The sequence below is a fragment of the Choristoneura fumiferana genome, chromosome 17 (assembly GCF_025370935.1).
Source record: "Choristoneura fumiferana chromosome 17, NRCan_CFum_1, whole genome shotgun sequence".
In the NCBI taxonomy this organism is placed as follows: domain Eukaryota; kingdom Metazoa; phylum Arthropoda; class Insecta; order Lepidoptera; family Tortricidae; genus Choristoneura; species Choristoneura fumiferana.
In genome coordinates, this window is record NC_133488.1 from 20,986,796 (window position 1) to 20,997,437 (window position 10,642).

Consider the following 10,642-nt stretch of genomic DNA (forward strand, 5'->3'; position numbering starts at 1 on the left):
TCAGGCTCTACATAGACTAGTTTTCTCTTGCTGCCACAATGTATTTTTTTTAAATTACGGTTATTTCAGGTCTTTGTGCTGCCTCAGCCATAATACTCTACCCGCACTTAAGAAACCCAACGCCTTTACAAAGAAACGCCAGCCTACAAGAGAGTTCGCCGAACAAAACCAAACCATTGTCACTATTCCAAGCCCAATCCGAGCCGTTCAGAAAATTCAAGACTACCTCTTCGCCTATCAGGTCTTCTAAAACCTCTAGCCCTATAAACCCTCCCAGCGAGCTAACACCATCGTCCTCAGATAGTATGGATACGTCGTCAAGGCAATCAGAAACTGACAATGCTGACTCTGAGTCACTCGCTTCTTCAAGCGATATTGAATACCAAAGTCAAAAGTCATTAGGCCCCGAGTTGCCGTCTATACCGCGACAATCACAATCGCAAGTAACCAACCAGTATCTTCTGACAGTAGACGATATTGACGTTAGATACCGTAACGCTATAATAGACTATAGTAAATATCAGAATGCTGGTATCATAGAGACTGAGGCGTGTTTCAAAGCGGCCAGGATATCTGTTGAGCAGGGAAACTATCTGCTTGCGTCGGGCTTCCTTCAGAATGTTATGTTTATTAACTTGACGCTGAGCGAACAGGAGAAGATACAGAGATTCGACACGCTCGCTGAACTTTACAAGGATATTGGTGCGTATTCGTATTAAGATAAAAACTATACTTGAACACGCTTAATTGTTGAAAGGTATAATTAAAACAAACCCCTTAAGTTAGCTGATATTCAAGATTATGTCGGATGGATATTTGGCAAATTTACCGTTGTTCCGCTTGAATGCCATCTAAAACGCCCGCTGGAATGCTCACTTAAACTTTCCTTTTTATTTTATGAGCTTTTACCCATAATGTAACATTCGCTGGAAGCACATTAAAAAACTAACTTACCCACACACTCGTGGCATGAACTTCCGAATTTTTAACATTAGTAGGATATCTGTATTTTTTTTATCATAAGAGGGAGGCAAACGTGCATGCGGCTCATCTGATGGGAAATGGTCATGTGTCTGCAGGTTTCCTCCGCAAAGCTGCCTTCTGCCAGCGTCTGGCAGCCACCCGTCACGTGAGCCACAACAACCCCAACCCGGACTGGCAGCGCTGTTATTACCTCATGCTGCACAGCTTCCCCGGACACAAGCTCAGCCTCGACCCTAACTATGTCATGCAGCATCAAATGGGTGTGTAAGGCAGTGATTTCATCCGTGTAAATACATTGAAATGCGTAGAAACTGAACAAACTTTTTCTTTTTTTTTTCGTTTATGTCAAATTAAAATTTCAATGTAAAATTGGAATTAAATTTAAAATAAAAATGCTATATATAAACATAGAAATAATGATAAAATAACATACTCGTATAAATAGTATTTGGTTCAATATGCAGTAAGACACCTATGAATTTGAGATAAAATGTATTTAAAAAAATGGTGTAGGCATGATCGATTCAATGCAAACCCCAACTTATGTTGTTCAGGATGGCCGGTACTTCAAATCCAGCTACTCCACGAGCTGAAGGAAGCGGCGCGCCGCATGGGGCACCCGGCGCTCGCCACGCGGCACGTCACATTTCTACTGCAGACCATGTGGCCGCACCTGTCACTACAGGAGCGGAGGGACCTCGCCATCAGACTGCAGGTAAGAGAAGGACAAAAAACGGAGTTCCGCACCAACGTGTCCATACTCCAAGAGCTTGACACGCAGCGTCTACCGGCCATAATAGTACAGACGCGCACACTGCAGCACTTTGAATATGTCTCCAAGCGAGATGGCGACTCCATAGAGTGGTGCAGGGAAGAGTGGAGGAAATCAGGTCGCGCGGCAGATCACCTATGCGCTGGACTGACCATTTGAAAGCCGTTGTAGGAAACCGCGTATCTGCATGATGTGCCAGACAATCTGCCAACAGGATATGGCGGGAGATCGTACGGAAAGCTATCTGCGCCTCTACCACCGACGCGGATGCCTCTTGTGACCACGACCGCTCTGCCAAAAGCGAAATGACAAAGAAAAAAGGAGTGAAGGAACGGCACGTCACAGCCAGTTTAGTAGCCATTTTAAGACTGCAAAGTCACTCGCTAGTCTTCCCCAGAACCCTCTCCCCTTTGTTGTCTCTCCGGCAGTTGTCAATCAAAAAGTGCTCTGTGACTGCTACTTACACGGTTGTTAAATAAAAGCGACTGTCGTATCTGTTGCGAAATAACTATTATGTAAATATGTGACGAAAGTACTATTATTTCCAGGCAACATCAGCCCAGTGCGAAGGCGGCCCAGTCCCGCTTGTCCTAGAGACGGGCGAAGTGATCCCCCCAGCAAACCTAACGCACGTGCCCCAATGCTCGTCCTTCGGGCCGCGGCCGCCGCCGCCGGCGCGCGCGCCGCATCTCGTCAAGTGCAAAACGCAACAAGGACCGTTCATATTCACACCGATACATTTTGGCAGCTTGGAAAGGAAAAGCAAGAAGGATGAGGGGAAAATGGGTAACATTTGAATCAACCCTTAAACAGATTGACGTGGCTAGTCCGTTTGACAACTTCAATATTAGTAAGCCAATCGCAAGCGAAATTGTAACGTCAATGGGACCTATCGATACTATCGCCATCTAGCGATATTTTGTCGTTAAAAAAACCCTTATTGATTTCACAAAGAATTCAGGGACTCAGATTTAAATATTTGAACTTGAGGTTTATCCGAAATGTTTGTAACTGGTTAGAAAAGGTCCTTGATTTTGTTTATTTGTTAAAGTTTTTAGGGTTCCGTACGCAAAGGGTAAACAAGGAAACCCTATTACTAAGACTTCGCTGTCCGTCTGTCTGTCCGACTGTCACCAGGCTGTATCTCATGAACCATGATAGTTAGACAGTTAAAACGCTATAACAATAAATACTAAAAACAGAATAAAATAAATATTTAACCTTAGCTCCCATACAACAAAAGTTTTTTGCTAATGTCTAATGAATGTTGTATAGATGGTACGGAACCCTTCGTAAGCGAGTCCGACTCGCATTTGGCCGGTTATTATTTTTATTTTATATGAAGTGCTTTCGCACATGAATTCCGAAAAACTCAGAAATTACATTTGAAATTTACCACGAGCTTTACGGTGAAGGAAAACATCGTAAGGAAACCTGCACGAACCTGCGAAGCAATTCAATGGTGTGTGTGAAGTTCCCAATCCGCACTGGGCCCGCGTGGGAACTGCGGCCCAAGCCCTGTCATTCTGAGAGGAGGCCTGTGCCCAGCAGTGGGACGTATATAGGCTGGGATTATTATATTATTATTATTATGAAGTGCTTTATAGGAGACGGGGGCATGCGCCGTGCAGTTGATTTCTTGTAGTACATGTATTCGATCACTAATAGCAAAGGGGCAGGCAATAGTTATTTGTGCAACAAGAGAGCAAAGTCGTTTTTTGGTGCGAGTGTTGATTTTGAATCCCGAGTAAGCGAAGGATTCTACAATTGAAACAATTCTATCTTAGAATCCTGAGATCAGCGAGGGATTCAAACACACTAAATGCAAAAAAACTTTGGTCTCGTGTGACACATACAAATTTTCACCTAAGCAGCGAGAACATTTAATTTAAATTAAAGGTTAAAATAAAACCACATACAGAAGACAAAAAATTTCAAAAACTTAAAAATATAATCTGATTGTTAAGAAATAAATATAGTACTTATTTAATCATATTTAAAGCTTTTTCTCGGAAATGATTCACACAGTCGCCATTACATCTTTAAAAAGTCACTTAAGAATGCCAGGCAATGATCAAAAGTCTCCGGTAAGTAGACAGGTTTTGAATATGGAACGAAAAAGTATCCAGTATAAAAAAAACCTTTAAATATGATTTTATTGGGATTTCTATTATTTGAAACATGAATATAAATAGATTACTTGCAACTTCATTCAATTTGACAAATAATTGATCCAACTAGGCAGTATACAGAACGCAAAATTACACAGAAATACTTTTCGATCATATGTATCGAAAAGTATGAGACTATGCCCACTAGCACATTTCGTAAGCAACCGTCGCTGTCGCGTATCATGTGTCATTTATGCATTTGACATTCCGTTTCTGACACGTTTCTATTACAGCATGATACGGTGACTTTTTTTACAGAATATCTTTGGGTAGAAGACGACATCTGCGAAGTACAAATGAAGCTTACAAACCCACTGCCCTTCGAACTGAAAGTATCCAACATGCGTCTTCTAACCTCAGGGATTGTATTCGAATCCATCCCAGAAACAATCGTTCTGGCCCCCGACACGCCCACTACAGTGAATCTCCATGGAACCCCTAAAGAAGTAGGCGAACTGCAAATATTGGGTTATTCCACGCATACTCTTGGCGTAAAGTCGAACTGTAGACTCAAGAGCATGCCTATGCCAAACAAATTCCCAGCTTCATACACTATTGAAGTTATTCCCAGTCTACCCACAATCACTATTGAGACAACAGTGGCGCCATCTGGGAATCTCAACTCGCCTAGCGAGGATAATGTCGGCAGCGTTACTAACATTTCATTGTATAATGGAGAGAGCACGGAATGTACTATGCAGATAACTAACACTAGTAATGTGCCCATTGAGTATTTGGATCTAGCTATACAGGTGAGATTTGAAAACAAAAAGTACTCCAATACTTTCTTCCTTGCGTGTGAATCAATCTCTGTTAATAAGACAGAGACACACTTATCAAAAAAGTTACCGCTGACTTTCTTAGGTTGCAAACACTTGTACAGTGTTGTAGTGCTTTGGAAACTATGTTAATCGAGGGAAGCATAATGTTCATCACATCACACTATAAACGTTTTATAATGATCTGTTTTACCAAATGCCAATAATAGTCCCTGTAACTCAATAATTTTCAAAACTTTCCACAGTCAAACACGGACACTCAGCTCCAATCAAAAGTGTTCCAATGGTCCAACGATGAGATACAATCCCAACTGCCCATAGTGCCCAATGGTACAGCCGTAATATCGATGAAGTTGTACGGGGAAGCAGATTTCCTGGATTTAGGCGGCGTGGGCGGCGAAAACATGTTCCCGAACAGTTTGACCTCGAACTATCCGTCGCGGGTGGGGTCGCCCGTGCCCAATGCTCAGACCTCGCTGCCCACACAGAGCTCCAATCCTCAACATCCCTGAGCAGCGGGCTTGTGCCTAACAGAAATCTCTCTGGGAGTTTCAGGTAATGTGTCGATACACATAAAATATGAAATAAAATGTAACAGTTTCGTAAAAAGTGGAATCCTGATTCCATTTGTACTCATTTTGGTTGTAAGCTCCGGTTTCTACCATAACCAGTGTTACTGGAAATGCTCACGTGCTCATTCATGCACATTTCGAAGTTTTGGCGATTATTGGTCGTATTTCTATTCGAAGTAAGTAATGTGATATGATAACTTTTGAAGGATAATTAGCATAATTAGAACTTGTGACTATTGTAAGAGGTATGTGCTGTCACCTAGCGTGGAATAGCAGAAGTATAATTTACAACTATTTATAAAAATAAGTTTTTTTTTGCTGACTGCACTTTTTTGTTGACATCACTTGCATTTTCATCTAAACTACATATCCATACCAAATTTCAAGTCGGTATTATTAACCATTGAGTAGCTCCCTCCTGCGGAGACGATCCTAGCAGGACCGCCATGATGTCACTGCCAGGTTATTTTATTGTCACCAAATTTACATAAGTATGTATTCCAAGTCAATCGGACCACTGGAAGTGGGTCAATTTTAGCTTCTAAGATTTGACCCAAACAAATAAATAAACAGGGCAAGCTAAAGAAAAGCTTGTAAAAAAAGTATAGCCATCACCCGGTAGAAGTCTCCAAAATAATGCAAAGTAATATAAACTGTAAACTGTAATATAAAAGTAATATAAATATAAACTGTATGCGAAATTAAGCTTTTAGATTCAACACGGCTGAATACATGACTGTACTCCCATTAACGCACATTGGTGGGACATTTTACTATTTTTTTACACATATTATCTTCGGTAAACAACCGCCTAATGTAGGTAAACCATGTCTGTTCCATATGATTCAAGTAATGATGAATCGTTTGTTTTTATAGGTCCTCCAATTCCCACACAACCAACTGGTCAGCTCCTATATCAGTGATGCCGCCTTCTCGGGGACGACAGATCGAGACTCAGGTTAGTAACTACTTCAGTTGAAGACCATCATTTGAATCGGAACCGGAACCTCATTCTCAATATTTACCCAATCACAAAACGTGATACAATTGTCAAAACTTGTCAAACGGACCTCACAATACCTGTCCCAGCTTTAGGTATATTAAAAACCGGCCAAGTGCGAGTCGGACTCGCGCCGACGGGTTCCTTACCATTTATGTATATGTCGGCGGCCGATCGTAAAATCCGCCAGATCACGAAATTCCTAGGCATATCGTGAAATGCCGCCATTTCATGAATTGGCTAAGGACATCCGCCATATCGTTCATAATCACCGTTTAGCGATTTGCCTAGTGACGTTTAGGCAGATTCATGAATTCCTGGGCATATCATGAAGCGCCGCCATTTCATGATTTGGCCAGTTTAGGCAGATCATGAAATTCCTAGGCATATCATGAAACGCCGCCATATCGGTTTCTGGCACTTCGCGGGCCGCTGCCGCGGCACCTCGCTTCACTCGCTCGGCTCGTGCGTCGTGATCACAATTAATACTAACCCTCCTGCTCCCTCGTGTCGTGGGGATCCGAATCACTCCATGTATGTTCCGCGATTTTCGATAGTATTCGAGCTATGATTTTTTTTTCTAATTTTTTCGAGAATTTTAAACCTGGCCCACTTAAAAAAAATTAAATGACTTTTCGAGACTTTTTTTTGCAACTGATTATCTACGAGTTGTTCTTTTATGCATTAAATAATCAGCTTCGTAACTTTTTTGGAAGTTGTAAAAATTTTAGTGTAAAGAGAAAAATTTACGGTCGGTGAATTAGACTTACATTTTCAACTTTAAATTAAAATCTAAACAGGCGATTAAATAGTTTCTAAGCGACTTTAAAAAATGCGCTAGTCTCTCAGCGTTCATAATCAATAAAAAAAGTAGTGCTTAACGGGCTACTTTGGCTAAAATTGGTCTTCAAAGACGGCGAGGTTGAAAATTCTTTAATTTTTTTGGTCTTACAAAAAAAAAAGTTTTTGGCAATTTTAACATTCTTATTTTTTTCATTCTTATTCTAAGGTTAATTAACGATAGAGAATGCTACAAATTAATCAAAACATATCGAGGTTGCTTAAAAAAAGTTTTCAAGTAAGAAGTGGTTAAAATACAGATGATAATGTGAAATTTTATTTTTAAAAATTTACAAAAGGTTTTCAAAGTTACCTACCACCTCCAGCAGCAATACACGTTCTACACCTGCGTAAGAAATTGTCTTTTAATCGGCTAAAAGCTACCCTGTTCTCTTTTATAACACGTTCGGCTTCTGTAATCTTCTGCCGCAGCTCTTCTTCACTAAACATCTTGGGCGTATGTTATTGCCTTGTAATAGCCCAAATGAAAAATCGATGGGTTTTTTTTATTGATTATGAAAGCTGAGTCTAGCGCATTTTTTAAAGACACTTAGAATTTTTTTAATCACCTGTTAGATTTTTAAATTTAAGTTGAAAATGTAAGTCTAATTCACCGACCGTAAATTTTTCTCTTTACACCAAAATTTTTACAACTTCCAAAAAAAGTTACGAAGCTGATTATTTTATGCATAAAATAACAACTCGTAAGAATTAGTTCCAAAAAAAAAGTCTCGAAAAGTCCTCTAATTTTTTTTTTTTTTAGTGGGCCAGGTCGAAAATACTTGAAAAATTGAAAAAAAAAATCATTACACGAAAACTACCAAAATCGCGGAACATACATGGGGTGATTCGAATACCCACGACACGAGGGCCTAATTTTTTTTTTGACGTCAATGTTTCGGCCAACCTGTATATATACACATATAAATATATACAAGAGTTGCTCGTTTAAAGGTATTAGATTAGATAGATAGATAGATAGATTAACTTTTTTACATTTACACAGCATCAATTCAAATTGACCGTTTCTGTAGGTGATAATTAGATACTCCGGCGGCAAGGGTAAAGAGATGCATTGTCGGCAATCCTCGCTGCAAATCAACTTGGAACTGCTGCCTAGCGTCTCCATAACGCATTGGGATGTACTTCCTGCCGAAATGTGAGTATAGATGCATTACAGTGTTTTCTGAGACATTAAGCCGTTAGAATCTATCCACATGTATTTTACGCGCAAACTATCGTGCGATCATACGAGTAGATCATGTCTGTGTTTTTAGAATTGCTTCAGTAGTATGGTCACGGGCGTTTAATTTGTGACCCATTTCGTCAAAAATCCTTTGAATTGTCATACAGAATAACAGATATTCGATCTTATACTCCATTTATTTTAACATTTGAAACTTAACGGTACAATTTGGACACGTTTTTAAATGAAAGTAAGTATTTAAAATTGTGTTAATTTCTATGATAACAACATAATAAATACAGTTAATAAATATACATGTACGTGTTTTTAGTCCGTTTGTGTTCGAAATACCGAGAAACGTGTGTTACAATTTGACCGTTAATTCAAACCTTAAATTAAACAGAGTATAAGTGGGTCACAATTAACGATCGTTACATACGACCGGATAACTAAGTTGTTAGTGACTCTGATTACGAAGCTAGCTGTTAAGGGTTCGATCCCCGTGACGGGCAAATACTTGTACGAGTTATGATGAATACGAATGTTTGTACTTGAGTCTTGGATGTTTGAATGTATTTATTACGTATATATTTATCTATAATATGTCAGTCTAACCGTTCTCTAGCACCTATAGTACGGTCAAGGACTTCAATTCATGATCATGAGCCATGGTGAACCATGAACCATTTCACAATAAACATCATATTGACATCGTATTAATTAACAATGAAAATCGTGACAATACAATACAATATGACTTTTTCTTTGAAAAGTTCCATTGTGGCTCATGAATTAAAGTCCTTGACCATACTAGATTTAATACTATTTTATTACAAGCTTTTATTTAGTTTCACCTGTCCCGTTGTCTGTCTGTCTGTAATCAAATCGTGCAGGGTAGAAGGTTCTCGAATGGCGTCCGCGGACCGAGAGACGAGCTGTCGGTAGGCCACCAACAAGATGGAGCGACGACCTGGTTAAGATCGCGGGATCGCGGTGGATGCGAAAAGCACGAGACCGCTCTGAGTGGAGAGCCTTGGGGGGGCCTATGTCCAGCAGTGGACGTCTTTCGGCTGACATGATGATGATGATGATGAACATCCAGTAGTTGGATTGACTTGAAATCTGGTAGTGACATCCTGGTAGTCCGGCCAGGATCGTCTCCACAGGACGGAACTCTTCAACGGTTAATTAATGGCATCGACTTGAAATTTGATATGCAAATGTAGTTTGGGTGACAGTACAAGTACAGTCAAGAAAAAGTACAGTCAGCTAAAAAAACTTGTATTCAAAATGTAATTTTTACCAAAACTTCTGATAACTTCCAGTCCTAGCCAACTGTATCTAGTGTTAGACGTATCGAACTTGACGGACGAAGAGATGGAGTTCCACTACGCACCGCAGAAACGCATTCTGATAGAGAGTCGCGAGGCTTGCCGCGTGCCCGTCCCCCTGCCACGGTGCCCCTTCCGTGCGCCCGCCTCCCGACAGGAGGAAGGTAGGAATCTTTTGGCTGACATCATTTCCTTTATCAACAAACTAGCTGTCGTCTGTCGTGTGAGCTTAAAGATTTTTATAAAAGGTGAATGAAAGGACTTACGACTAAAAGCTGCATCAGTAACAGAGGTGACCACAATAAAAAGTAGAACTACAATTTTTCAAGAACTGCTTTAAAAATCTAATAGTTACGAAGATCGTGTCACTCTCGTTTAATTTGTTCTCTGTTGGTGTGACACTATTTACCGGCCCGGATAATACCGACCCGATTTTCCTGTACATACAAACTCATGTCAAACTGTGTGGTAAATAATGTCACTCCCCTATTGTATAACGTTGCGTTCCGAGGGGAAGGGCTACTTACCTACGTATAAACCATTTTCTGTCTGTGTTCAAATTAATCTAGAGCTGTTGCCAGGCTATATCTATTCCTTTTCACACACAACAGGACCCCTTTCAGCCAGTGCTTTTCTACTCTACTGCTGGCAAAGTCCCCTTCTAGTGTCACTTATCTGGGGGCTTCCACCTATTTATTCTCACAAATATTTACCAGAAATGGAAAACAAATCGATAAGTACGGGGACGTCGACGACAGCCTGGAGCTGATGTGTTCGGAGCACATCACTAACAACGTCGCGCTGAGCTGGAGGCTGATGCAGTCCGACATTAGCGGCAAGGCGTCCGTCAAGGGCATTACCCTGTCGCAAGCTATGATGGACATCGTTCGCATGTCGCCTTTGAACTGGGGTAAGTTTGGCGATGATTTACATCTACATAGAGCGCCATAATATGATGGTTGTCCCTTAACCGTGAGAGTATCTTTAAAAATACTCTCACCGTTATT

The 10,642-nt window shown here is 40.5% G+C and overlaps 1 pseudogene; it reads left to right on the plus strand.

Annotated features, from left to right (window-relative positions):
- The window catches only part of LOC141437240 (protein brunelleschi-like), a 37,313-nt pseudogene that overhangs the window by 15,583 nt on the left and 11,088 nt on the right, over positions 1 to 10,642 (plus strand).